The sequence below is a fragment of the Budorcas taxicolor genome, chromosome 25 (genome assembly GCF_023091745.1).
Source record: "Budorcas taxicolor isolate Tak-1 chromosome 25, Takin1.1, whole genome shotgun sequence".
Taxonomy (NCBI): Eukaryota; Metazoa; Chordata; class Mammalia; order Artiodactyla; family Bovidae; genus Budorcas; species Budorcas taxicolor.
In genome coordinates, this window is record NC_068934.1 from 27,474,958 (window position 1) to 27,502,255 (window position 27,298).

Below are 27,298 nucleotides of genomic sequence, written 5' to 3' on the forward strand. Positions count from 1 at the left end.
CTACATAATGATCAAAGGATCAATCCAAGAAGAAGATATAACAATTATAAATATATATGCACCCAACATAGGAGCACCGCAATATGTAAGACAAATGCTAACAAGTATGAAAGGGGAAATCAACAATAACACAATAATAGTGGGAGACTTTAATACCCCACTCACACCTATGGACAGATCAACTAAACAGAAAATTAACAAAGAAATGCAAACTTTAAATGATACATTTGATCAATTAGACCTAATTGATATCTATAGGACATTTCACCCCAAAACAATGAATTTCACCTTTTTCTCAAGTGCTCATGGAACCTTCTCCAGGATAGATCACATCCTGGGCCATAAATCTAAACTTGATAAATTCAAAAAAATCGAAATCATTCCAAGCATCTTTTCTGACCATAATGCATTAAGATTAGATCTCAATTACAGGAGAAAAACTACTAAAAATTCCAACATATGGAGGTTGAACAACACACTTCTGAATAACCAACAAATCACAGAAGAAATCAAAAAAGAAATCAAAATATGCATAGAAACTAATGAAAATGAAAACACAACAACCCAAAACCTGTGGGACACTATAAAAGCAGTGCTAAGAGGAAAGTTCATAGCAATACAGGCATACCTCAAGAAACAAGAAAAAAGTCAAATAAATAACCTAACTCTACAACTAAAGCAACTAGAAAAGGAAGAATTGGAGAACCCCAGAGTTAGTAGAAGGAAAGAAATCTTAAAAATTAGGGCAGAAATAAATGCAAAAGAAACAAAAGAGACCATAGCAAAAATCAACAAAGCCAAAAGCTGGTTCTTTGAAAGGATAAATAAAATTGACAAACCATTAGCCAGACTCATCAAGAAGCAAAGAGAGAAAAATCAAATCAATAAAATTAGAAATGAAAATGGAGAGATCACAACAGACAACACAGAAATACAAAGTATCATAAGAGACTACTATCAGCAGTTGTATGCCAATAAAATGGACAACGTGGAAGAAATGGACAAATTCTTAGAAAAGTACAATTTTCCAAAACTGAACCAGGAAGAAATAGAAAATCTTAACAGACCCATCACAAGCACGGAAATTGAAACTGTAATCAGAAATCTTCCAGCAAACAAAAGCCCAGGTCCAGACAGCTTCACAGCTGAATTCTACCAAAAATTTCGAGAAGAGCTAACACCTATCCTACTCAAACTCTTCCAGAAAATTACAGAGGAAGGTAAACTTCCAAACTCATTCTATGAGGCCACCATCACTCTAATACCAAAACCTGACAAAGATGTCACAAAAAAAGAAAACTACAGGCCAATATCACTGATGAACATAGATGCAAAAATCCTCAACAAAATTCTAGCAATCAGAATCCAACAACACATTAAAAAGATCATACACCATGACCAAGTGGGCTTTATCCCAGGGATGCAAGGATTCTTCAATATCTGCAAATCAATCAATGTAATTCACCACATTAACAAATTGAAAAATAAAAACCATATGATTATCTCAATAGATGCAGAGAAGGCCTTTGACAAAATTCAACATCCATTTATGATAAAAACTCTCCAGAAAGCAGGAATAGAAGGAACATACCTCAACATAATAAAAGCTATATATGACAAACCCACGGCAAACATTATCCTCAATGGTGAAAAATTGAAAGCATTTCCCCTAAAGTCAGGAACAAGACAAGGGTGTCCACTTTCACTGCTACTATTCAACATAGTTCTGGAAGTTTTGGCCACAGCAATCAGAGCAGAAAAAGAAATAAAAGGAATCCAAATTGGAAAAGAAGAAGTAAAACTCTCACTGTTTGCAGATGACATGATCCTCTACATAGAAAACCCTAAAGACTCCACCAGAAAATTACTAGAGCTCATCAATGAATATAGTAAAGTTGCAGGATATAAAATCAACACACAGAAATCCCTTGCATTCCTATACACCAATAATGAGAAAGTAGAAAAAGCAATTAAGGAAACAATTCCATTCACCATTGCAACGAAAAGAATAAAATACTTAGGAATATATCTACCCAAAGAAACTAAAGACCTATATACAGAAAACTATAAAACACTGATGAAAGAAATCAAAGAGGACACTAATAGATGGAGAAATATACCATGTTCATGGATCGGAAGAATCAATATAGTGAAAATGAGTATACTACCCAAAGCAATTTACAAATTCAATGCAATCCCTATCAAGCTACCAGCCATATTTTTCACAGAACTAGAACAAATAATTTCAAGATTTGTATGGAAATACAAAAAACCTCGAATTGCCAAAGCAATCTTGAGAAAGAAGAATGGAACTGGAGGAATCAACTTGCCTGACTTCAGGCTCTACTACAAAGCCACAGTCATCAAAACAGTATGGTACTGGCACAAAGACAGACATATAGATCAATGGAACAAAATAGAAAGCCCAGAGATAAATCCACACACATATGGACACCTTATCTTTGACAAAGGAGGCAAGAATATACAATGGAGTAAAGACAATCTCTTTAACAAGTGGTGCTGGGAAAACTGGTCAACCACTTGTAAAAGAATGAAACTAGATCACTTTCTAACACCGCACACAAAAATAAACTCAAAATGGATTAAAGATCTAAATGTAAGACCAGAAACTATAAAACTCCTAGAGGAGAACATAGGCAAAACACTCTCAGACATAAATCACAGCAGGACCCTCTATGATCCACCTCCCAGAATTCTGGAAATAAAAGCAAAAATAATGGGATCTAATTAAAATTAAAAGCTTCTGCACAACAAAGGAAAATATCAGCAAGGTGAAAAGACAGCCTTCTGAATGGGAGAAAATAATAGCAAATGAAGCAACTGACAAACAACTAATCTCAAAAATATACAAGCAACTTATGCAGCTCAATTCCAGAAAAATAAATGACCCAATCAAAAAATGGGCCAAAGAACTAAATAGACATTTCTCCGAAGAAGACATACGGATGGCTAACAAACACATGAAAAGATGCTCAACATCACTCATTATCAGAGAAATGCAAATCAAAACCACAATGAGGTACCACTTCACACCAGTCAGAATGGCTGCGATCCAAAAATCTGCAAGCAATACATGCTGGAGAGGGTGTGGAGAAAAGGGAACCCTCCTACACTGTTGGTGGGAATGCAAACTAGTACAGCCACTATGGAGAACAGTGTGGAGATTCCTTAAAAAATTGCAAATAGAACTCCCTTATGACCCAGCAATCCCACTGCTGGGCATACACACCGAGGAAACCAGAATTGAAAGAGACACATGTACCCCAATGTTCATCGCAGCACTGATTATAATAGCCAGGACATGGAAACAACCTAGATGTCCATCAGCAGATGAATGGATAAGAAAGCTGTGGTACATATACACAATGGAGTATTACTCAGCCGTTAAAAAGAATTCATTTGAATCAGTTCTGATGAGATGGACGAAACTGGAGCCGATTATACAGAGTGAAGTAAGCCAGAAAGAAAAACACCAATACAGTATACTAACACATATATATGGAATTTAGAAAGATGGCAATGACGACCCTGTATGCAAGACAGGAAAAAAGACGCAGCTGTCTATAACGGACTTTTGGACTCTGAGGGAGAGGGAGAGGGTGGGATGATATGGGAGAATGGCATTCTATCATGTATACTATCATGTAAGAATTGAATCGCTAGTCTATGTCTGACGCAGGATACAGCATGCTTGGGGCTGGTGCATGGGGATGACCCACAGAGATGTTATGGGGAGGGAGGTGGAAGGGGGGTTCATGTTTGGGAACACATGTAAGAATTAAAGATTTTAAAATTTAAAAAAAATAAAAATAAAAAAAAAAAATAAAGTCAAAGACTTTGAGAATTCAAGAAGCTCCAGTGTGGTACAAAAAATACAGACAATGACAAGGACAATTATGATGGCGATCATAGAATAATAACATGTTATTATTGAGATAGTATAAAAAAATCAAACACTGTGCCCAGCACTTTATATTAGGTAACTGTCTTTAATATTTATGCTATTCTCTCAAGGCAAGCCCTAGTATTGTTTCCGTTTGAAAGATGAGTCAATTGAAGCTCAGTTTACTTGGAGGAAATGCACACAGTCCCAAACATAATAAAGACAGAGGCTAGAATGTCTGGCTTCAGGAACTGTGATTTTACTCAAAGTAGTATATTGCCTCCAGGTAATTGTGGGTATGTGTAAGGCCTTCTCAGCAATTTTCTTCTACACATTAAGCTTCTACCTTTCCTGTGAGATTGTATTACTTTCGGCTAGATCTCTCCAATGCTATTTTCACTTTCATTTCATTTGATATAATGAAAATAATAAAAATATTTCAAACCTGTGTTGATCAAACAAAAAGACCAAATGGAAAGTTACTGCAGAAACTTATGATAAGATTCATCAACAAGATTCAAATGATCATGTTCAATACCAACAATTTTTATGGAAGCAGACCAACACATTTTTATCTCTATACCATTAATGCTATACTGCTTATATAATAAAGACGAGTTTCCCTGGTGGCTCAGCAGTAAAGAATTCAGCTGCTGATGCGGAAGACTCGGCTTCACTTCTTGGGAGGAGAACATTCTCTGGAGGAGGAAATGACAACCCACTCCAATATTCTTGCCTCGGAAATCTCATGGACAGAGGACCCTGGCAGGCTATAGTTCATGGAGTTGCAAAGAGTCTGACAGGACTTTGCCACTGCTGCTGCTGATTTGCTTCAGTCGTGTCCGACTCTGTGCGACCCCATAGACGGCACCCCACCAGGCTCCCCCATCCCTGGGATTCTCCAGGCAAGAACACTGGAGTGGGTTGCCCTTTCCTTCTCCAATGCATGAAAGTGAAAAGTGAAAGTGAAGTTGCTCAGTCGTGTCTGACTCTTCGTGACCCCATGGACTGAAGCCCACCAGGCTCCTCTGTCCATGGGATTTTCCAGGCAAGAGTACTGGAGTGGGGTGCCATTGCCTTCTCCGGGACTTTGCCACTAAGCTGCAACAAATTTATGTATTAACTACACAGAACAGCCCTAAATTCTGTAAGTTGTATCACTTTCATGCAGTTCATGGTCTTTCGTCATACAAGTTATACATAATTGCCATTTCTTGTCAGTTTTATCTTGGAAACATCTTGCTCATATTGCTCCTTTTTCTGCTTCTGAGAATTTAACATCTGGTAACTATAGATTCACATAAAATTTTAAATATTCAATGGACACATGTCTGAGCAAGCTCTGGGAGATGGTGAAGGACAGGAAGGCCTGGCGTGCTGCAGTCCATGGGGTCACAAAGAGTTCTCTAATTAAAAATAATAAAAAGCCTTATATAATATGGAAAGAGAAGTATCCCCTGTTTACCATTAACTTAAGCATAGTGATATATAACAGACTTCAAGTCTAGGCACTAGGATTGTGCACTGATTTTTCTCTCTCCACAGACTGGTGGAAATTCTTAATTGGGTTGGGAAAGAGGAGACTCTCTTCCCTGGACTGGTCTGGTTAACTTTATATGTGTTCACTTTCCTCTTCTGGTTTCTTCTATGTGACACATTCTGTCCAAAGATTATTTCACATACTTGGGCCTTTCTTTCTTCTCAGTCTTCATATGTGGATGAAGTTAATGTTCAGGAGAGCACTGGTCAATGTTTTATAACCTTATCATGAAATTTAACATAAATTAATATATAAAGTATATGAAAATACTTGCATGCCCTGCAGAAGATGTTTTGATTTCACAAAGCAGAAGATTTGAAGGCCACCTGTGTATGTCTATCTCTGTGTTTGTTTATAGGGAGGTTGTGTAAAAGAGTGGGGGACGGAGTTAATAAAATTAGTAAATTTTCTTTCTGGTTTTTGTAACTACCCAGACAGCCCATGCTTTCACACTGATTTGGGTGGAGGGGAGGGGAGGAAAAAAGTGTTAGTCACTCAGTCATGTCCAACCCTTCAACCCGATGGACTGTAACCTGCCAGGCTCATCTGTCCATGGAATTCTCCAGACAAGAATATTGAAATGGGTTGCCGTTTCCTTCTCCAGGGAATCTTCCCAATCCAGGGATCGAACTCGTTATAATCTGAGTGATCAGGGAGAAGCTCTCCTGTTACACAGACACAGGAGAAACTCTCAGCTTGCCTGTTTAACTCTCAGTAGTACAACTTCAATAGAATTATCCTTTCTCTCATAATTTCTTTAGTGCATAACACAAAAAAGCAAACACTATTTTTTTGGAGCCCCAAAAAATAAAGTCTGACACTGTTTTCACTGGTTCCCCATCTAATCCCATGAAGTGATGGGACCAGATGCCATAATCTTAGTTTTCTGAATGTTGAGTTTTAAGGCAACTTTTTCACTTTCCTCTTTCACTTTTACATGTGTTACACATGTAAACACTCTACCTTGATTCCCTCTTCTTTTTTCAGTGAGGTCCAAACAGACATTTCATGGCTCAGACAGTAAAGAATCTGCCTGCAATGCAGGAGATGCACGTTTGATCCTTGGGTAGGGAAGATCCCTGGAGTAGGGCATGGCAACCCAATCCAGTATTCTTGCCTAGAGAATCTCATGCACAGAGGAGCCTGGCAGGCTATAGTCCATGGGGTCACAAAGAGCTGGACATGACTAAGTGACTAATATGAAGAAATATACAGAGCTTGCGTTGTTAACTGAAAATGAGAACTAAGTTATTTCTTCTAAACTTTTCCAAATGCAAAATTTACAGTGGTATGCAAATTTTAAAATTATTTTGTCCTTCAGTTCAGTCACTCAGTCGTGTCCAACTCTTTGTGACCCCATGAATCTCAGCACGCCAGGCCTCCCTGTCCATCACCAACTTCCGGAGTTCACCCAGACTCATGTGTATCGAGTCAGTGATGCCATCCAGCCATCTCATTCTCTGTCATCCCCTTATCCTGCCCCTAATCCCTCCCAGCATCAGGGTCTTTTCCAATAAGTCAACTCTTCTCATGAGATGGCCAAAGTACTGGAGTTTCAGCTTTAGCATCAGTCCTTCCAATGAACACCCAAGACTGGTCTCCTTTAGGATGGACTGGTTGAATCTCCTTGCAGTTCAAGGGACTCTCAAGAGTCTTCTCCAACACCACAGTTAATACTTTGGTGCTCAGCTTTCTTCACAGTCCAGTTCTCACATCCATACATGACCACTGGAAAAAATATAGCCTTGGCTAGATGGACCTTTGTTGTCAAAGGAATATCTCTGCCTTTTAATATGCTATCTAGGTTGGTCATAACTTTCCTTCCAAGGAGTAAGTGTCTTTTAATTTCATGGCTGCAATCAGCATCTGCAGTGATTTTGGAGCCCCCAAAAATAAAGTCTGACACTGCTTTCACTGGTTCCCCATCTATTTCCCATGAAGTGATGGGACCAGATGCCATAATCTTAGTTTTCTGAATGTTGAGTTTTCAGGCAACTTTTTCACTCTCCTCTTTCACTTTCATCAAGAGGCTTTTTAGTTCCTCTTCACTTTCTGCAATCAGCTTTCTTTAAACTTAGGTTTCATTCTTTCAGATTATTTAAGGTCCTTAAATATACTTCTGCCTCTGAAATATATCTAAATAAGACAATAATAATTACACAATTTGGGGACTTTTGTAGGCATTGCAGAGGTCCATCTATTCCATTATATGTTTTATCACTATTTGAGGTGCCAAAATTTGTTAAAAGATGGCCAAAAATTTTTCATTCAAGAAGCCTCAAAATAAAAATTAAATTTGATTCCTTTTTAGAAACAATAAGCTTTCTTTAAACTTAGGTTTCATTCTTTCAGATTATTTAAGGACCTTCTCTCAAACAGGCAATGATATATATAGACAACACATTATGTACAGGACTGGGTGTGCAAAGGTAAGAAAACCCTTTGCCATATGAAGTATAATGTGTGAAGTGTTTACAGATGCAAAATGGGATATACTAAGCAGTCATTATAGGACCATCTCAGGCACAAAGGAGAAATAAGTATTCTTGTTCAATGAAGGCTAGAGAGAGAGGAAAATCAAATATTTTCTGATTTGTACTTCTAATGACAAGAGACAGATAAGACATCCCCAATGACATTATGTCAGTCTAATGTTGCCTAATTTCATCATCTATAAAACAGTCTTCTATTTCCAGAGAGAAAAACATTCAAAATGACAAAGAAAAAAACTCAGAGATATTACTTTTCTCGTTACTAGTATGCAGTTCAGTTCTGTCGCTCTTTGCGACCCCATGGACTGCAGCACCCCAGGCTTTCTTGTCCATCACCAACTCCTGGAGCTTACTCAAACTCATTTCCATTGTGTCGGTGATGCCATCCAATCATCTCATCCTCTGTTGTTCCCTTCTCCTCCTGCCTTCAATCTTTCCCAGCATCAGGGTCTTTTCAAATGAGTCAATGCTTTGCATCAGGTGGCCAAAGTATTGGAGTTTCAGCTTCAGCATCAGACCTTCCAAGGAATATTTAGGACTGATTTCCTTTTGGATTGACTGGTTGGATCTCCTTGCAGTCCAAGGGACTCTCAAGAGTCTTCTTCAACAACACAGTTCAAAAGCATCAATTCTTTGGTGTTCAGCTTACTTTATAGTCCAACTCTCACATCCATACATGACTACTGGAAAAAACCATAGCTTTGACAAGACAGACTTTTGTTGGCAAAGTAATGTCTATGCTGTCTAGGTTGGTTATAGCTTTTCTTCCAGGGAGCAGGCGTCTTTTAATTTCATGGCTGCAGTTACCATCTGCAGTGATTTTAGAGCCCCCCCCCCCCCCAAAAAAAAAGTCTCTCACTGTTTCCACTATTTCCCCATCTATTGCCATGAAGTGATGGGACCACATGTCATGATATTAGTTTTCTGAATGTTGAGTTTTAAGGCAACTTTTTCACTCTCCTCTTTCACTTTCATCAAGAGGCTCTTTAGTTCTTCGCTTTCTGCCATAAGGGTTGTGTCATCTGCATATCTGAGCTAATTGATATTTCTTCCGGCAATTTTGATTCCAGGTTGTGATACATCCAGCTGGCATTTTGCATGATGTACTCAGCATATTAGTTTAAAAAGCAGGATGACAATATACAGTCTTGATGTACTCTTTTCCCGATTAGGAACCAGTCTATTTTTCCATGTCCATTTCTAACTGTTGCTTCTTGATCAGCATACAGATTTCTCAGGAGGCAGGTCTGGTGGTCTGGTATTCCCATCTCTTTCAAATTTCCTACAGTTTGTTGTGATCCACACAGTCAAAGGCTTTGGCATAGTCAATAAAGCAGAAGTAAATGTTTTTCTAGAACTCTCTTGCTTTTTCAAAGAGCCAACAGATGTTGACAATTTCATCTCTGATTCCTCTGCCTTTTCTAAATCCTGCTTGATCATCTGGAAGTTCACGGTTCACGAACTGTTGAAGCCTTGCTTGGAGAATTTTGAGCATTACTTTGCTAGCATGTGAGATGAGTGCAGTTTTGCAGTAGTCTGAATATTCTTTGATATTGCCTTTCTTTGGGATTGGAACGAAAACTGACCTTGTTTAGCCCTGTGACCACTGCTGATTTTTCCAAATTTGCTGGCATATTGAGTGCAACACTTTCACAGCATCATCTTTTAGTATTTGAAATAGGTCAATTGGAATTCCACTACCCCTACAAGGTTTGTTTGTAGTGATGCTTACTAAGGCCCTCTTGACATCACATTCCAGGATCTCTGCCTCTAAGTGAATGATCACACTACTGCGGTTATCTGAGTCATGAAGATCTTTTTTGTATAGTTCTTTTGTGTATTCTTGCCACCTCTTCTAAATGTCTTCTGCTTCTGTTAGTCCATACAATTTCTGTCCTTTATTGTGCCCATCTTTGCTTGAAATATTCCCTTGATAGCTCCACTTTTCTTGAAGAGATCTCTATTCTTTCCCATTGTTGTTTTCCTCTATTTCTTTGCATCAATAGCTGAGGAAGGCTTTCTTATCTCTTCTTGCTATTCTTTGGAACTCTGCATTCAGATGCTTATATCTTTCCTTTTCTCCTTTGCCTTTAGCTTCTCTTCTTTTCACAGCTACTTGTAAGGCCTACTCAGATAACCATTTTGCCTTTTTGCATTTCTTTTTCTTGGGGATGGCCTTGATCACTGCCTCCTGTATGGTGTCATGAACCTCCATCCATAGTTCTTCAGGCATTCTGTCTATCAGCTCTAAACCCTTGAATCTATTTGTCACTTCCACTGTATAATTTTAAGGTATTTGATTTAGGTCATACTTGAATGGTTTAGTGGTTTTCCCTACTTTCTTCAATTTAAGTCTGAATTTGGCAATAGGGAGATCATGATCTGAGGAACAGTCAGCTCCTGGTCTTGTTTTGGCTGACTGTATAGAGCTTCTGGATCTTTGGCTGCAAAGAATATAATCATTCTGATTTTGGTAGTGACCATCTGGTGATGTCCATGAGTAGCGTTTTCTCTTGTGTTGTTGGAAGAGGGAGAGTTCTCTTGACAAAACTCTATTTGCTTTGCCCTCCTTCATTCCATATTCCAAGGCCAAATTTGCAGGTTAATCCAGATATCTCTTAACTTCCTACATTTCATTCCAGTCCCCTATAATGAAAAGGACATCCTTTTATGGGTGTTAGTTCTAGAAGGTCTTGTAGGTCTTCATTGAACTGTTCAACTTCAGCTTCTTCAGCATTACTGGTTGGGGCATAGACTTGGAGTACTGTGATATTGAATGGTTTGTGTTGGAAATGAACAGAGATCATTTTATTGTTTTTGAGATTGCATCCAAGTACTGCATTTCTGACTGTTTTGTTGACTATGAGGGCTACTGCATTTTTCCTAGTAGATTCTTGCCCACAGTAGTAGATATAATGGTTGTCTGTGTTAAATTCACCCATTCCAGTCCATTTAAGTTTGCTTGTTCCTAAAATATCGATGTTTACTCTTTCCATCTATCTTTTGACCACTTCCAATTTACCTTGATTCGTGGACCTAACATTCGAGGTTCCTATACAATATTGTTCCTTACAGCACCAAACTTTACTTCCATCACCAGTCACATCCACAACTGAGTGTTATTATTTACTTTGGCTCCATCTCTTTATTCTTTCTGGAGTTATTTTTCCACTGTTCTCTGGTATCATGTTGAGCACCTACCGACCTGGGGAGTTCATCTCCCACTTACTAGTATACTAAGTGGGAAAAGAGGAAAGGAAATTGTGCAAATGGTGTGAAAAGAGAGAAGACCTACTCTACAAAAACTGAAAATAAATTGAGAAGGTTCAAATTTTCCTCAACATGGTGAGATAGAAATAAGATTGTCAATAAAATTATTTTAATTAAACACAGAACCTTCCTGCCCTGTGACTAATTGCACAGAGAGATAGTTTCTAATCAAATCGGTCTCCTGCTCGGATTTTTTCTCAGAGCAGTTTTCACATCTTTATTTCTCAAGCTGTAGATTAAGGGATTCATCATGGCAACCACAGTGGTGTGAAAGAGAGAAGAGATCTTTCTCATTCATAGACCCAGCAGAAGATTGTTTGAGATACATAAATATACATGATGCAAAGATCAGAGAAACAGCAATGATGTGGGAACTGCAGTTGTTGAAGACTTTCTTCCTTCTGTGGAGCATATGTGGAGGATGTTGGTGAGGATGAGAGGGTGAGAGACAAAGATGTTGAGATTGGGTGCAATGATGTTAGTGCCTGCCACAGTGAAAAGTTCCAGGTTGTTGATGTAGGTACTTGTGCAGGAGAGCTGGAACAGAGGGTGGATGTCATAGAAGTAATGGTTGATGGTGTTTGCATCTTAGAAGGTCAGTCTCAACATGCATTCAGTGTGAGCAACGGCTCAAGAAAATGCCACCAAATAGGAACCAAGTATAAGGCTGGAACATATTTTAGAGGACATAACAACATTATACAAAAGTGATCACAGATGGCCACATAGTGATCATAGGCCATTGATATCAGCACATAGATCTCAGAAATACAACAACAACAAAACAGAAAAAGTAAAGCTGAACATGCACTCTATGTAAGAAATAATATTCTTCAAAGTTAATCACCATTTTGGGTATAAACACAGAAGAATAACAGAGATCTATGAAGGACAAGTTAAAGAAGAAAAAGTACATGGGGGTGTGTAGGTGTGAACTTATCCCAGTTAGAATTATCAGCCCCAAATTTCCCATCACAATGACCATATACATAACCAGAAATAGGAAAAATAGGGGAAGCTGGAGATCTGGGTGGTCTGTTAATTCCAACAGAGTGAATTCGGTCACAAAAGAGTAATTTCCAATCATTCTTCTCTAAAGGAATCTGTGGACTCATGAGAAATGAGTAGCATTAGAAAACAACTCAGTTCTTCTCATAATATTTCATCCTACAGCAGAGTGTATACACTGGCAATGCATGAGCTTAGACCCTACCTAGACCCATGGAGTTTACCTTTACCATTATCATGATACAGAGTGAAATGGACTTTCACTTTATCAGAGCTTTTGTAAGCTGATATAACAAAGACATCACAAACTTAGCCTACAGTGGGAAGACCACAGGCAAAGATGACACTGGAAAACCAAGGGAGAAGAACTATTGATCAGGACAGGGGTGTATTACTTTCCTCTCAACGTTTCCTCATTCACTTCAACCCTTCCCTCACCAGGAAAATTGGAGGCAGCGTTCCTAGCAACCTGGTGCTAGCTTGCAATGCAGATTAGTCTTGACTGGTAGGAACCAAGAATTCTGCTTCTAATACAAAATGAAGGCACCAGAATCTTCATGAGGTTAAGTTACTTCCCCTGCCAGAGAGTAAAATCTACAAAGGTAGAAGACTGAGAGTTCCGCCTACTTAGGGGAGACTTCCTGATTGATATACTCTTTGAGCCCCTGAATGACTCTGAATATTCTCTGACCAATCCCCTGAAGAGATTTTCCCACAAACTTCACTTGAGCTCAGAAGTACACAAAATGGGAGAGAATGGGCATATTTGCATCCCTGGATTTTCATCTCAAAACAAGGATTATATGCTGTAAATTGAATTCAGAAATTTACCCTCCTTAGTTCAGAAAACCTCAGGGCTGGCCCTCTTGTCAGTGGTCTCTACCCAGTTGATCCTGGAAATTCATTTTCAGATTGTTGAGGCTTAATTCCTTTAATTCTAAGGGAGACAGCCTAGACTTATGTCAACATATTCCTTGGAAATTTTTCCTAACTAATATAAAATCTGATAATTATTTTCAGTCCTTTCAAGCAGCGGGGAGCGGGGGGGTGGGGGGGGGAAGCCTTTTTATTATTATACTTGTTACCTGGTTAGACATAGAAGATTTAATGTGTGTTTAATGATGTGATGCATTTGGTTAAAAATAAGCTAGAAGCTTGTTCAGTCTTTTCTCCAGGGTGTAGATTATATGCACAAATGGGAATAAGGCAATTATATATCTTGGATCATGACTTGTCTTTTGTTTCTTGCAGGCTCACTGCTTTACTCCTCTTCATTTTAGGTATTGTACATCCCTCAGTGTAGATCTGAAGTAAATTCTCATCTCCTCAGTATGCTCATCTCTGAAGGAAAAGCTACTAAATATTTAATTCCCTCTTTATTCCCATTTCCCAAATTTATATATTTTCTGTAAGGCTCTTATTTCCAGGTTTCCTTATTTCTTTATCTGAAAATTTTCAACTCATTTCACTTCTTCTCTCTCTAGAATATCTCTGAAATAATTTGCAATGTTGCATATTCCTTCTATGGGGCTTCCCCAGTGGCTCAGTGGTAAAGAAACTGCCCGCCAATTCAAGAGACACAGGTTTGATCCCTGGGTCAGAAGATCTCCTTGGAAGGAAATGGCAACCTATTCAAGTATTCTTACCTGGGAATCCCCCTATTCGAGTATTCTTATCTGGAAATCCCATGAACAGAGGAGCCTGGTGGCTTACAGTCCATGGTGTCACAAAGAGTCAGACATGGCTTAGCAGTTCAACATTTTCCTTCTATAGTTTATACTCTTAAAAACACTTACTTGAAATTTCTACCTGATTCTCCCACTGGGTCATTATCTCTAACATTTCAAACCTTAAGCTAACCGATGCATTTTTCTTATGGAAATGTTTGTCTTTAGTCAGTTCAGTTTAGTCGCTCAATTGTGTCTCACTCTTTGCGACCCCATGAATCGCAAAGATTCAGCCAGGCCTCTCTGACCATCACCAACTCCCAGAGTTCACTCAAATTCAAGTGCATTGAGTTGGTAGTGCCATCCAGCCATCTCATCCTCTGTCATCCCTTTCTCCTCCTGTCCCCAATCCCTCCCAGCATCAGAGTCTTTTCCAATGAGTCAGTTCTTCACATGAGGTGGCCAAAGTATTGGAGTTTCAGCTTTAGCATCAGTCCTTCCAGTGAACACCCAGGACTGATCTTAAGAATGGACTGGCTGGATCTCCTTGCAGTCCAAGGGACTCTCAAGAGTCTTCTCCAACACCACAGTTCAAAAGCATCAATTCTTCAGTGCTCAGCTGCTAATGTACTATGTATTTACTCTGTCTTCAAGTTGATTCCTGGAGAAGGCAATGGCACCCCACTCCAGTACTCTTGCCTGGAACATTCCATGAACAGAGGAGCCTGGTGGGCTGAAGTCCATAGGGTCGTTGGAAGTCAGACATGACTGAGCAACTTCACTTTCACTTTTCACTTTCCTGCATTGGAGAAGGGAAATGGCAACCCACTCCAGTGTTCTTGCCTGGAGAATCCAGGGACGGGGGAGCCTTGTGGGCTGCTGTCTATGGGGTCACACAGAGCTGGACACGACTGAAGCGAATTAGCAGCAGCAGCAGGAAGTTGGTTCCACCTGACAAACCAATATGTTATACTCATATGGTTCTCCTAATCTGTGTTAATTAAACTGTGTATTTGTATGGAAATCTGCCTTTCTTCAAAATTCATGTCAATCATTTTATGGCCTGGGATGCCAATGTTGTCTCAATGCATGTTGTGGGTGAGGGCCCTGTTGCCATTCTCTGAGTTTTGAGATATTTCCTTTCTTTAATTAGCAAATTGCTAGTAGCTATATAACATCAGGCTAAAGACTAGCAAGGGGTACTCTTTTGCCCCCTTCTGATGTCTATGTCAGAAGCTTTCTCTATCTCTTTTATACTTTAATAAAACTTTATTACACAAAAGCTCTGAGCAATCAAGCCTTGTCTCTGGCCTTGAATTGAATTCTCCTCCAGAGGCCAAGAATCCTCGTGTCTTTTGTGATTCAGCAAGAACCTTTCAGTTCTCCATTACTCACTTGAAAATTCAAGCAATATAACAAAAATATACTTCTCAAAATTATGATTAAATCTTGGTTAAAACTAAATAAGAGATTGAGTCACAGTTACTTTGATGAGAAGCTATAAAAAGACCAGTCTGATTTATGAAGTACTTTGCACAAATTAGCTATTGTTCAAAATTTAACCTTTTCAAACACCTAAAAAAAGAAAATTGGAGAATGTTTACTTTTCTGAGACAATGCAATTGCTTTGGGAAGTTCAACCTATTTTAGAAATATCTATGTGTTTGTATGTGAAAAATAAACATTTATAAGTCTATATACACACATTGCTTACATTTAATGTAAGGAGGGGAAGATTATAATTTTACAATCTCTTATGAGTAGAAAAGCATCAAACTCTAAAAAAAATCTTCAAATTGTTAAAAAAAAAAAGTAGTTTCCCCACTCACAAAACAGTAACTTTTGCCACTAAAATTGAGTGATTTGTTTATTTATTTATTTTCATAGCAACTCCTAAGAGAGGGAAGGAAAAGACCAACAGGCACAGACTTTCTAACGAATAAAAATTAAGAGTATGCCATTTAAAATTTTGGGTTTTTCTGAAATTTTTCCATAGCTCCCTATCTCTTGTTTCGAATCTTTCTAATATATTGTATAATATTTAAATCTACTAGTCTAACTAAATTAGGTAAGAGAAGGTATGATTCATGATGTAGCATTTTGGAAAAGAATCCAATGTAAAGAAAAAATGACTAATTATATGAACAGAGGTTAGAAATGCCCCCCAGGAAACTTCAAAATTGCTTATGTTATTAATATTAAATAAGAGACACTAGGCTCTCTTCAGGGAAATCCTTGTACCAGTCCTGGCTCTCCATCTCAAAGAAAGTCTGATTATACACAGTAAAGATCCCAGTGGAAGTTATGATGTATTAAAAGCTGACTAAGCTGACTGTATTTCTCAGACCCTAAATAAAGATAATCAAGCAGAAAAAGGACCTGTCAATCCATGATTCATATGATCAGTGCTCACTTTTCATGTCCTCTTCAGAACCAAGTGACCATATCTGAGTGCCCTTTCATTTCCTCAAAAAAATTCCATAGCCAGAGATTTCTGAACGGATGAAAGAATGAAAAATAGGATGGAGAAATGTGTCTTAACAAATCCCACAGTGTAACAGTGCATGCGTTATTTGAAAAGTGAGTTAATCTGGGGTTTATGCTATTTAGGATATCAACTACCCTATCAATGAACCACTTACAGGAAAAGTTTCTTGCCTCTGAGATCTGTTAGATTATGACTTCTCCAAACAGTCTACAACATAATAGATGATAGATGAGAAAAAAGAACATTGGGTCTAAAGATCTTTTTCCTAAAGTGGAAAAGAAAGCCTTACTAATTTCATCTGTCCTAAAAGTAACAATCTTCTTCTGAATGAAAACTACCACAGTGTGAAAAATCAATATCTGATAACTCTTCCTGTGAATTAAGGAGGAATGTTATTTGTCTCTGAGTAGGTCCTTGTCAGAGAATGGGGATTTTATCATTTGGAAATGTTTTGGAAGAATTTTAAAATGTTATCAAGATAATCTAAGTAACCAGCTTCCATTGGTGGGAATTTTTGACTTGGATAAGATTTGAAATAATTAAGAAAAAAAAATTCTTTAGGAATTTCCCAGATGAGGGTTCTTAAGAAAAATACTAAAAATCAGATTATGATCCTGGAAATATACACCCAACATTTTTAACTGCAGAAAACTATAATACTAAGGGAGAACAAATTGGCAATTATTTTACAATCTACTTTCACCTCCTCTTATCTCACTCTGAGAAGACTGAGTTCTTTGGAGGAAGTTGATAGGTAAGGAAAACTTTCTAACTCATTCTATGAGGCCACTAAGACCTACTACCAAAGCTAGACAAAGATACGACACACACAAAAAGAAAACTATAGGCCAATATTATTGATGAAAAATAGATGCAAAAATTATCAACACAATCCTAGTAATCTGAATCCAACAATATTTTAAAAAGGTCATACACCATGATCAAGTGGGATTCTTCCCAGGGAAGCAAGGATTTTTCAATATCCACAAATCAGCATTGTGATACACTACATTAACAAACTGAAGAATAAAAACAATATGATCATCTCATTAGATGCACAATAAACTTTTGACAAAGTTCAGCACCCATTTATGATAAAAAAAAAAAAAAAACCTCTCCAGAAAGTGGGCATGGAGGGTACATACCTCAACATAATAAAGGCCACATGCAACAAACTTCTGGCAACCCACTCCAGTATTCCTGCCTGGAAAATTTAATGGACAGAGGAGTCAGTAGGCTACAGTCCATTGGGTCACAAAGAGTAGGACACAACTGATCCACTGTGCAGAGTGACTTAAGCATTTTAGAGTAACAATTTCCCCATATTTTCTCAACAGGAAAGTGATCTAACATCCTAAAAGACAGTCATAACTTGAGCTACTCCCATAATATTTTTTTCAAATTATCATTCTCTAACAGCAATTTGAGGATTTTACATCTTAAAATCCATGACGAAATAGCCAATAGCCATCACAAGCAGAAGTGATTTAGTTTTGCCCATGTCACACACAGTGATGGAAGTTAATGACTTTAGTTTTTTAATTATCAAACCACGCTGGACTGGAAGAAACACAAGCTGGAATCAAGATTGCTGGGAGAAATATCAATAACCTCAGATATGCAGATGACACCACCTTTATGGCAGAAAGTGAAGAGAAACTAAAAAGCCTCTTGATGAAAGTGAAAGAGGAGAGGGAAAAGTTGGCCTAAGGCTCAACATTCAGAAAATGAAGATCATGGCATCCGGTCCCATCACTTCATGGAAAATAGATGGGGAAAGAGTGGAAACAGTGTCAGACTTTATTTTTTTGGACTCCAAAATCACTGCAGATGGTGACTGCAGCCATGAAGTTAAAAGATGCTTACTCCTTGGAAGAAAAGTTATGACCAACCTAGACAGCATATTCAAAAGCAGAGACATTACTTTGCCGACTAAGGTCTGTCTAGTCAAGGCTATGGTTGTTCCAGTGGTCATGTATGGATGTGAGAGTTGCACTGTGAAGGAAGCTGAGCGCCGAAGAATTGATGCTTTTGAACTGTGGTGTTGGAGAAGACTCTTGAGAGTCCCTTGGACTGCAAGGAGATCCAACCAATCCATTCTGAAGGCGATCAGCTCTAGTTTTCTTTGGAAGGGATGATGCTAAAGCTGAAACTCCAATACTTTGTCCACCTCATGTGAAGAGTTGACTCATTGGAAAAGACTCTGATGCTGGGAGGGATTGGGGGCAGGAGAAGAAGGGGACGACCGAGGATGAGATGGCTGGATGGCATCACCGACTCGATGGACATGAGTCTGAGTGAACTCCAGGAGTTGGTGATGGACAGGGAGGCCTGGCGTGCTGTGATTCATGGGGTTGCAAAGAGTCAGACATTGACTGAGCGACTGAACTGAACTGAACTGAAGTTTTTATCCTACCCATAGAAATCCTGTGATCTCCTTCATATTTCTAGGTCTTCAGAAAAAAGAGAATCATTTAAAAGAGGCTTTTATTTAAAAAAATTTATTTCCTAGATTCCTTACCCCTAATTTGAGTTTTAATCACTAATAATTATTTTATCTTCTGAAAAAAGTCCTCTTTTTCCTCATATGTAACCACAACTTTTCTACCTTCATTTCAAAAAACACTACTATTGATTGGTTGCTGTGTATCATAAGTTTATGAAAGCTTTATGGACTAGATAGTTAATGTACTAGATGGAATAAGTAAAAACCCATGTTTAAATATAATTCCTAAGCCTCATGAGAACTCCCCACAAAAACCTCTTATTTGTTGACAATGTGGCTTGTTAAACCTTGGGCTCATGACAGGATTCTGGACTCTTTAATCTCCCATAGCCTTGTTCCTTGCATTAAAAACACTTGCAAGTGTTCCATTTATTTTTCTTTCTTTTTTTTGGAAGAAATAACATCCTTACTTAAGCCAGTCATCTCCCCAATATTCAGATTCATAAGGCCTCCCATTTCCCAACAACAATAATAACAAAATAAACTATTTTCATAAACAAAAAAACAACTAAAAAATACCCATCCTGAGAAAAATTCATGTACCATCCAGGGACAAAACACAGTAAAATTTCAAATTAGAATATTTTCTTCTATGCCATGTTTACCGAAACAAAAATAATGAGATAAAGTATAAGCAAAGTATACTGAGATTAATAGATTTTAAGTCACAAAATTGAATTTAGTCTAGATGTTTTCATTAAAAGATATACAACTGTAATAAAGCAATAACTACTCTGAGCTATACTTCCCCATCCAGGCAGTATATGTTAACAATCTGTTATGTGAAGGACTGGCTGTATAAAAGTAAGAAAATTCTTTGTCAAAAAAGCAAAATGTGTACTGTTAACAAAAGCAAAATTGTTTATACTTAACAATTTTGTTAAGTATTTATGTAACAGTCATTATATAACCTTATACTTAGGGATTAAGTGAAATATATTCTTGCTCAAGGAAGACAGGAAGGAAGAGAAGAGAAAACATTGTCTGATTCATGCTTCCAATGGCAAGTTGTGGATAAGATATCCATGAAGACACAATGTAAATCTCAAGTTCCCCAGTTTGGTCATCAGTAGACCTGTCTGTTATTTCTACAGGGAAAAACATTCAAACTGAAAGAAAAAACAGATTTAATAATTTTTTTGAATAATATTAATAAAGGGGAGAAAGTGGGGAAAGGAAGTTGTGCTAGTGGGCAAGAAAAAAGAGACCTATTCTGTCTGAAAAAGTGGAAATAAATTGAGAGATGACTCAGATATCCTGCCACACGGTAAAAAAGAATTAAGAATATTGTCAATAAAATTACTATGCTGCTGCTGCTAAGTCACTTCAGTCGTGTCCGACTCTTTGTGACCCCATAGACGACAGCCCATCAGGCTCCCCTGTCCCTGGGATTCTCCAGGCAAGAACATTGGAGTGGGTTGCCATTTCCTTCTCCAATGCATGAAAGTGAAAAGTGAAAGTGAAGTCTCTCAGTCGTGTCCGACTCTTTGCGACCCCATGGACTGCAGCCCACCAGGCTCCTCCATCCATGGGATTTGCCAGGCAAGAGTACTGGAGTGGGGTGCCATCGCCTTCTCCAATGATTAAACAAAAAACCTTCCTGCCTTTGACCAACTGTACAGAGAGATACTCTAGTCTATTCAAAATTATCTCCTACTTAGAGTTTTTCTCAAAGCAGTTTTCACAACGTTATTTCTCAAGCTATAGATCAAGTGGTTCATCATGGTAACCGCATTTATATAAAAGATTGAAGAGAACTTTTTCCTCATCCATAGACCCAGCAGAAGATGGTTTGAGATATATAAATGTACATGATCCAAAGAAGAGAGAAATAGCAATGATGTGGGAACTGGGTGCTGAGGGCTTTAGACCTGCCCTCTGTGGACTTGATTTGGAGGAGATTGGTGAGGATGAGACCGTAAGAGACAAAGATTGTGAAACTGGGCACAATGATGTTGATGCCCACCACAATGAAAACTACAAGCTCATTGACATAGGTGCTTGTGCAGCAGAGCTGGAGCAAAGGGTGGACATCACAGAAATAATGGTTGATGGTGTTTGCATCACAGAAGGTCAGTCTCAGCATGTATCCAGTGTGAGCCATGGCACCAGAAAATGCCATCAAGTAGGAACCAAGCATAAGCCTAGAACACACTTTAGGGGACATAACAACATTATACAAAAGTGGGTTACAGATAGCCACATAGTGATCATAGGACATTGATGTCAGCACATAGCATTCAGAAATGACGAAAAACAGAAGTAGAGCTGAGTGATGTACCTCATGTAAGAAGTATTATTCTTCTTTGATGTGAAGTTAATCAGCATCTTGGGTGTAAATACAGAAGAGTAATGCAGATCTATGAAGGGCAAGTTAAAGAGGAAAAAGTACATGGGAGTGTGCAGGTGTGAATTCAGTGCAATTAGGATTATCAATCCCCAATTTCCCAACACAGTGACCATATACATTCATAGAAAGAGGAAGAATAGAGGGAGTTGGAGATCTGGTTGGTCTGTTAATCCCAATAGAATAAATTCAGTCATAAAAGAGTAATTTCCAGGAGCCATTCTTCTCCAAGGGAATCTGTGGACACTGGAGAAAGGGCTACATTAGAGAACAACTTGGCTCCTCCACAGTATCACATCCTACAAAAGAGCACTCTTGTTTTTCTTGTTTAGTCACTGAGTTTTGTCCAATATAGCAAAGTACATCACAAACAGAGGGAAGCCCAGTCCTGTCATATGCAAGCATACCTGCTGGAAAATCCAAGGGGAAGAGGGATGGATTAGGATACCATTGTTCTACTGTCATCTCAACATTTCCTCATTCACTTGAACTCTTCCTTCACCAGGATAACTGGAGGCAGTGACCTTAACAACAGCCTGGTATTTTCTTCTAATGCAGATTAGACCTGATGTGGTAGGAACCAAGAGCACTGTTATAAACCAAGATGAAGGAACCAGAATCTAGGAGAAATATGTTACTCCCCTTGTCACAGAGCAAAAGCCATACAGGTAGGAGAGAGTTACACCTACTTAGAGGAAACTTCCTGACTTAAATGTCATTTCTGTCCCCTCATGTCTCTGAATATTTTCTGATCCCTCTCCAACAGATGCTTCCACTAGTTTCACTTCATTCACAGAACTGGACAAAATGAGAAAGAGTGGGAATATATCAGGTCCCTGGGCTTTCTTCTCAAAAAGGGGAATACATTACTATAAACTGGATTCAGAAACGCACACTCCTTAGTTCAGAAAACCTCAAGGTTGGCCCCCTTATCAGTTGTCTTTACCCAGTTGATACTGGAGATGCAACTTCCAGTTCCTAAGGCTTGATTTCTTTGATTCTCTGATGAGATGGCATCGACATATGCCCTCGAAATCTCCGTGAACTACTATGATCTCTGATAATCGTTTTCAGTCCTTTCACACAGTATAGAAAAATTAAGCCTTTTGTTTTTACACTTGCTGTTTGATTGGACACAGAAGATTTAATGTGAGTGTAATGATGTAATGCATTTGGTTGAAAACAGGCTAGATGCTTGCTGAGTCTTTTCCCCAGGGAGTAGATTAGATGAAAACAGGGAATAAGAATATTGATCCCCATTCATGATCTCTTTTTAGTTCCTTATGGACTCATTCTTTTACTCATTTTTCACTTCACTCTAGGGATTGTGCATCCCTTAGGTGCATCAAAGTATATTCTCAATCTCCCTATTATCTTCACCTCTGAAGGGAAAGTTACTCTATTGCTTCATTCTCTCTTTATGCCCATTTACTAAGTGGACATATTTTCTGCAAGGGTCCTAATTCCAGAGTTCTTTATTTCTTTTTCTAAAATGCTTCAAATGTTGAAGTAACTCATTTCTGCTGTTCTCTCTCATTTCTGAAATTATTGATATTTCTGAAATTATTGGTAATGTTATATATCCTTTCTAGTGTTTATCTTAATATATACCCAACATTTCTACCTGATTCTTCTGCTTGGTCATTTTCTGTAACATTTCAATAACTAAAGTTACCAGTCTTTTCTCATCATAGAAAAGAGCAGGGGCCTATGGAATTAGAGAGTGTTGTCAATCTTGTCTTCCTTCTTCCACTCTTACTAACTACAACACTTGGAACAATTTACTTAATCTCTCCTTTCAAATGTTTAAAATAGGGATGGTAAAGAGAACACCTCTTTCATTGGGCTGGTGTGTTAATAGATGAAAAATACCTAAGTGAAATGGCGCTGTACCCGGCATATGGTGAATAGTCATTAAGTGCCAGCTGTCATTATTTATATTACCATCAATTCCAGTAGTGTCTCCCTTATAACATTCAACAGACTTCTTCCTTTAATTCCTGTGTTCCTCTATAAATTGTAAATTCTCTAACAAACATTTATTCTACCATGTTTACTATTTTGCTAATGAATCTCAGAACAGTGCAGAGTACAGAGAAAAAACTCAATGGCTCTTTCTGAAAAGCAAGTTCTTTTTTGCCTGAAACCCTCCAGAATATATTCAACATTTCTCTTATGCTGAGCCACAGCATCTACAATCACAGTGTCCATCCATGTCCGTCAGCCACCACATGACTTCCGGATTTCATGTTTAAACTGAATTATAATGTTGAACTACCGTGGCCACTATTATTCTAGCATTTTCCCAGCTACTTACTCTTATTTAGTCATGGACACTGCTGCTAGAATAAGGTCTGAAATCACAGCTCTGGCCCTCCCTAGTTCATGAATTTTCAATGGTTCTCCATTACTCACTTGAAAACTGAACCTATGGAGTAAAAATACAGTTCTTAAAATGATGATTAAGTCTTTGCTAAAACTAATGAAGAAATTGAGTCAGAGTTATCTTTGATGAGAAGCCATGAAAATACCATTTTGATTGATTGGAATATATTTTACACAGATTAAATATTGAACAACCTTTTAGCCTTCTCAAAAATATAAGAATGTTGGAGGACGTTTAAATTTGAATTGCCTTGAGAGCTTCAAGTCATTTTAGAAATACGTATGTATTCTAAATTTAATTTTTTGAGGAATCTTCATAATGTTTTCCATTGTATTGCTACCAGCAGTGCACAAACGTGCCCTTCTCTTCACATTCTCATTAATACTCCATTTTATTTTTGATAATGGACATTCAGAGTGTTGAAGTGATATCTCACTGGGGTTTGATTAGCCTTTCCCTGAGATCAGTAAGCTGAGCATGTTTCCATGTAAAAATGTCTATCCAGTTTCTTTGCCCATTTTTTTTTTCTTTCCAGTATTTCTCAAATATTAATATCTGAAAAGGGATATATATCCAAAATATGTAAAAATTCTTTGCCCATTTTTAAATTGGGTTGTTTATTTTCTTGATATTGACTTCTATTTGTTATTTCTATATTCTGAAAATCAACTCTTTATCAGCTATGTCATTTGCAAATCTTCTTCCATTCAGTGTGCTGCCTTTTCATTTTTAAAAATAATTTTATTTATTTATTTATTTGTGGCTGTGCCAGGTCCTTGCTGTTGTTCAAGCTTTTCTCTAGTTACAGAGTGTGGAGGCTACTCTTCATTGCAGTGGCATCTCTTATTGAGGATCAGGGGTCTCTATGCCACGAGAGCTTCAACAGTTGCAGCACTTGGGTCAGTAGTTGCAGCTCCCAGATTTTAGAGCACAGGTTCAGTACCTGTGGCACATGGGCTTAGTTGTTCTGCGGCATGTGGTATCTTCCCAGACAAGGGGTCGAACCTGTGTCTCCTGCATTGGCAGGCAGATCTTTACCACGGAGCCACCAAGGAAGCCCTGCCTTTACATATTGGTAACAGTTTCCTTTACTATGAGACAGTTTTTCAGTTTGAATAGTTCCCTTTATTTATGCTTTTATTTCTCTTGGCCAAGAAGACATAGTCAAAGAAATACTACTAATTCTAATATCAAAGAGCATTTGGTTTATGTATTCTTCCAGAAATTTTATGTTCCAGATTTTATCTTCCAAATTTTATGTACCTTTAATTTTTAAATCCATTTTGTATGAGTTTCTTTTTTATGTGGTGTGATAGTGGTACAGTTTCTTTTGCATGTAGCTGTCCAGTTTTTCCAAAACCCTCTATTAAAAGCTATCTCTCCCCACTTTGTATTCTTGATTCTCATTTCATAGATTCATTGACATGCAAGTGTGGGTTCATTTTTGGACTCTTTATTCTGTCCAGTTGATCGGCATGTGTTTTGTGCCAATACTATGCTGTTTTGATCCCTATAGCTTTGTAGTATTGTTTGAAATCAGGAAGTGTGATATCTCAAGGTCTGCTCTTCTTCTTTAAGACTATTTAAGCTATCTTGATGAAAGTGAAAGAGGAGAGTGAAAAAGTTGGCTTACAGCTCAACATTCAGAAAACTAAGATCATGGCATCTAGTCCCATCACTTCATGGGAAATAGATGGGGAAACAGTGGAAACAGTGTCAGACTTTATTTTTTTGGGCTCCAAAATCACTGCAGATGGTGATTGTAGCCATGAAATTAAAAAACGTTTACTCCTTGGAAGGAAAGTTATGACCAACCTAGATAGCATATTCAAAAGCAGAGACATTACTTTGCCAACAAAGGTCCATCTAGTCAAGGTTATGGTTTTTCCAGTGGTCATGTATGGATGTGAGAGTTGGACTGTGAAGAAAGCTGAGCACTGAAGAACTGATGCTTTTGAACTGTGGTGTTGGAGAAGACTCTTGAGAGTCCCTTGGACTGCAAGGAGATCCAACCATTCCATCCGCAAGGAGACCAGTCCTGGGTGTTCATTGGAAGGATTGATGCTAAAGCTGAAACTCTAGTACTTTGGCCATCTCATGTGAAGAGTTGACTCACCGGAAAAGACTCTGATGCTGGGAGGGATTCGGGCAGGAGGAGAAGGGGATGACCGAGGAGGAGATGGCTGGATGGCATCACCAAATCAATGGACATGAGTTTGGGTAAACTCCGGGAGCTGGTGATGGACAAGGAGGCCTGGCATGCTACCTTTCATGGGGTCGCAAATAGTCGGACACGACTGAGTGACTGAACTGAACTGAACTGAAGCTATTTGTTTTTTCGTGTGTGTGTTTCCATACAAATTTTAGAATTATTTGTTTAAGTTCTATGAAAAATGCTATTGTAAGGATTGCAAGAAATTTCCTTGGGTGGTATGGTCACTTTAATAATACAGATTTTGCCAAACCATGAGCAAGGTATATCTTTCCATTTCTTAGTGCAATCTTCAGTTTCTTTCACCAGTGTCATCATTTTCTGAACATGGGTCTTTCACTTCCTCAGTTATGTTTATTCCTGGGTATTTTGTTGTTTTTAATGCAATTGAATGTTTGATTGTTCTCTCAAACTATCTTTCTGATAGTTTATTACTTTAGAGAGATGCAACAAATTGCTGTTTGTTCAGTTTTGTTACCTGCACATTTACTGAATTTATGAATGAGTACTAATGGTTTTTGGTGGTTTCTGTAGGATTCTATTTTTTCTACAATCATGTCTGCAAACAGTACAAGTTTTAGCTTTCCCTTTCCAATGTGGATGCCTTTATGTCATTTTCTTATCTGATTTCTATGGCTAGGACTTCCAATACTATGTGGACTGAAGCAGTGATAGTGAGCATCCTGGTCTCATTTCTGATCTTAGAGGAAATGCTTTCTGCTTTTCACAATTGAATATAATGTCAGCAGTGAGTTTCTCACATGTGGACTTTACTATGTGGAGATGCTTCTTTCTGTGGCCATTTAGTGAGAGATTTATGAAAAACAAATATTGAACTTCCTCCAAAGATTTGTTTTGCATCTATTGAGATGATCATATGACTTTTTATTTCAATTTGTTAATGTAGTATATCACACTGATTAATTTCCATTTATTGAATCATCCTTGCATCTCTGAGATATATCCCAATTGATAATGGTATATAAGCCTTTTAATGTATTGGTGAAATCGATTTTCCTGTGTTTTCTTTAGAATTTTTGCAGCTGCATTCATCAGTGATAACGGCCTGTAAACATTTTGTGGTATTTTTGTCTTGTTTTTATATCAGGATGAGGCTGATCTCAAATTATGAGCTTGACATTGCTCTTTTCTCTGAAATTTATTGGAATAGTTTGAAAAGGATACCTATTCTCTCTTTTTAATTGTTTGGTGGAATTCACCATTGAAGCCATTTGGTCTTGGACTTTTTAAAAAAATACTGAATCAATTTCAATACTGACAAGTGATCTGTTCATATTCTACTTCTTTTCAGTTCAGTCTTGGGAGACCGTACATTTCTAGGAATTTGTCCATTTCCTCTAGGTTGTCCATTTTATTGTCATATAATACTTCATATAATCTCTTATGATCCTTCTTATTTGTGTGGTGTTGCTTGTAATGCCTCTCTTTTCATTTTTATTTTATTTTTGGAGCCATCA

The 27,298-nt window shown here is 38.0% G+C and overlaps 2 pseudogenes; both read right to left on the minus strand.

The window, feature by feature from the left end:
* Positions 1–11,374: 11,374 nt before the first annotated feature.
* On the minus strand, positions 11,375–12,293 carry LOC128069125 (olfactory receptor 8B3-like; annotated as a pseudogene).
* Positions 12,294–20,521: 8,228 nt separating this feature from the next.
* LOC128068740 (olfactory receptor 147-like) lies at positions 20,522–21,443 on the minus strand (annotated as a pseudogene).
* Positions 21,444–27,298: the final 5,855 nt, after the last annotated feature.